A 3392-nucleotide genomic window follows, 5' to 3' on the forward strand; every position below is an offset into this window, starting at 1 on the left:
TATATATATATATATATATATATATATATATATATATATATATATATATGCACAAATATATATTGACACAAGCACACATACTAACATAAGTTTCTTTTATTTTCGACTTTATTTCATTCCATTTTGTTCTGTTTTGTTTCTCGTCATGTACAGTAGCCGCCACTAAATTTATGTTTGTTAAACTCTCTCAATCTTGCTTACCATTAATAGTTGAAACACTGTAAACTAAGTGTAAAAGAAGGGCTATATACACCTCTATTTATTTCCACCACGAATCAACACTCTATAAAGACCATCACTCTCGTACTTCACTCGGCTCACTATCTCCCTTGCTCTCGACGATACAATAACAGTGGCCACACGTGCTCGTTCCCCCTGTTAGAAATGAACAACTATATTTTCTTCAAATCAGCCTACTATCATAAGAAAAGGAAAAGTTGGATAAAGTCGCTCTGGATTATCAAGATAGATAACAAAAAATGAAATGTTTACCTTTGGAATGCTGTTGATCAAAGGACTGCTCGATAATATCAAGACTGGCCAAATGTTAAACCAAAGCAACTATAGCAACAAACTTCTCTGGGTCGATAAAATAAAGTGCCAGCCGAGTACTGCAGTCAACATAAATGACTAACCACGTCCTCTCAAAAACGGTGCCATTGTGTCTAACTTAGAAATTATTAAATGTGCATTATTGCTAGCCTTGCTCATCTCCGCTCGAAAAGATTATATGAATAATAGCGTTCCAGCTGCAAACATATCTTTTTTATATATCTCGGACTGCATTTCCAACAAGTCCTTCCTTTTACTTTCTGTTTAAAATGGTTGGCGGAGTGTGATTCTAGAACATTTAGCTACTACCTACAGTAAGATGAGTGACTACATAGACTCCCCTTGGTCTGTATGTATGCCAGTATATATTTGTGTGTTTAAGAAGTGATTCAAGAACTTGGGGAAGGTGGAGTAATATAAAAATAGTTAAAGTAAATTGGATCTGATTTCTGCAAAAGATTCGCAGTTTTGAAGGGGAAAAAGTTATTCTATAATATTGAATTTAAGACTTGATAAATACCTTAATATTATCGACTCCCTGAACGATGAAAAGTAAAGTTGACCCCGACGGGATTTGAACTCTGACGGTAAAGAGATGGAACAAATACCGCAAAGCATTTTTTCCGACACTCTAACTGTTCTATCATCTCCTCGTAGCTCTTCATTTCTGATTTAGCAACAAGATCAGCACCTCTGTGCGTTTTTCAATCCCAAAAGAATGACAAAGTTGATTGACGTGATCTGAGCTCAAAACATAAAGAGCTGGAACAATTACTGTTTAGCAATTTTTCCGAAACTCTAACGGTTCTACCAGCATACTGTTTTATATAGTAAAGTAAATAAGATTGCATTACTAAGGAAGCATGATCGCTTTAACCATGGATATTTATTCAATGAATGAGATCCAACGATAGAGCCTGTATCAGGTCAATTGACCCGATACTACTATGTCTCCGCAAATTATATCCATATAATTATGCCGTCTTGAACAGGAAAGAACAATTCAATGCCTTAGACGGAAATATCAAAGAATGAATGCCTTTCATGAAAGTTCTGCCCAGTCAATAATGAACTAGAAATAAACAACAACGAATGGGTAAATGGATATATAATTTTCAAACGAATATCTGCTACAGTGTTATTGTTGGTTTTAATAATAATCAATCAGTGCCATCCTCCTGAAGACCATCATCTTCAATATCGTCATTATCATCGTCATCGCGTCATCGTCGTCGTCGTCGTCACCATCTTTGTCTTCTTCCTCTTTATCATCAACATTTTTTCTCTTTTCCTTCAAACATTATCAATCCGAACAACACTCTCAGCATTAGCACTAGCAACCATTACAGCAACAAGAATATGTACTGCAGTATCAAGTGTTTCGGACGAGAGATGTGCAGAAAGAATTACTTGAACGAGAAATAAATATTTTGTGTTCAATTTCGCCATTCAAATACTGTTTATGTTGCATGCACTTTCAAGCTTCGATTCTTTTTTAAGCATCAAACGTAGATGTAAAATTTCATGGATTAATCGTGAAGGTGTTAGGTTCATGACTGAACATAATGTCAAGTATTTTTAACTTTTTAGATTAATTGGAGGATTGAGCAAGGCACATGTTGTTCGAGTCAACTGAGCTGAAAATAAAAACCAGCCCAAAACTGATGAAGTCCCCTTTCCTTCCTGATGCCACACATGGGTTATTCCACTGGGTCAACGGTGGAGGAAACGAGAGTTTGTATCTACTCATAATTACATAGCTATCTTAAACAATTAAATGCATGGTAAATGTTACTAAATTGTGTTACTAAATGTTACTAAATTGTGTTACTAAATGTTACTAAATGTTACTAAATTTCAGGTGACGTTTATACTCAAATGGTGTAAATTTTGACAGCAGGGAGACAAAGGAAGATGGAACAATTTGACAGTTTATCAGGGCAGAATTCAAAGGAGAAAGCAAGGTAGAACGTGAGTTACGCTAGAGTGTAAATCAGGCTGCCTTGCAGTATTTAGTTGCGTAATAGCAGTATTAAGTTGTGTTATTAGCATTATGTCATTGAAGACGAACTAATTTGAATCGCAGGCACCACATTAATAAAGATACTATGTTATGTCTTCCCTAATTGAAGGGTTAAAAAAGATTTTTTTCTGAAAGAAATCGAAGAAATAAATTATAAGAGCAATAATTATGTTTATATGCAAAATAACTTGTATATGTATAAGCAATTATATGTATACGTTTCGTTGAGACAGTTTACATTTGTCATGCTGAATGTCTTCTTCCTAATCTCGCATAAAATTCTTTTTCTAACCCTTACGAGCTTCAACTTCTATTAAGGAAGACCTATAAGAAGGGAATTAATAGGGTTTCTTTATTTATGGATTGTATCTGTGTACATATATGTATGCAGGCATGTATGTACGCATATATATAAAGAGAGAGAGAGAGAAATATAAGGAGAGAATGTAGTCATATGTATGTACATTCTTGTACAAGATAATATTTCATAAATGATGCGCAGGCATCGTAATTGATACTGTACGCTATTTAATAAACTATATTTGAATAAGATTCTTCACTGCTTAGCCATCTGATAATTACTTTCACCAGCATAAAATGTATTAAAAAAATCATAAATTAATAGGGATATTTGTTAGATATTCGAGAGGTTGTTTGTCTTCTCACAACTAGTTGGGCATCTAAGACCAATCGAGAAAATATGGTGAGAATATCTTCAGTGCTAAATAGGGTATATTTTTGTGTGTGTGTGTATATAGAGAGAGAGATACATACATACATACATATATATATATATATATATATATATATATATATA

At 33.9% G+C, this 3392-nt stretch overlaps 1 long non-coding RNA gene across 1 annotated transcript in view; it reads left to right on the top strand.

Moving 5' to 3' along the window:
• LOC106882789 (uncharacterized) overlaps nucleotides 1–2678 on the top strand; it is a 16500-nt gene extending 13822 nt beyond the window's left edge. Inside the window, exons 4-5 of the long non-coding RNA XR_001411032.2 lie at nucleotides 2143–2286; nucleotides 2414–2678. This is a non-coding gene — a long non-coding RNA (uncharacterized LOC106882789). The remainder of the gene's footprint in view (nucleotides 1–2142; nucleotides 2287–2413) is intronic.
• Nucleotides 2679–3392: the final 714 nt, after the last annotated feature.

Source organism: Octopus bimaculoides, chromosome 3 (genome assembly GCF_001194135.2).
Source record: "Octopus bimaculoides isolate UCB-OBI-ISO-001 chromosome 3, ASM119413v2, whole genome shotgun sequence".
NCBI classification, from domain to species: domain Eukaryota; kingdom Metazoa; phylum Mollusca; class Cephalopoda; order Octopoda; family Octopodidae; genus Octopus; species Octopus bimaculoides.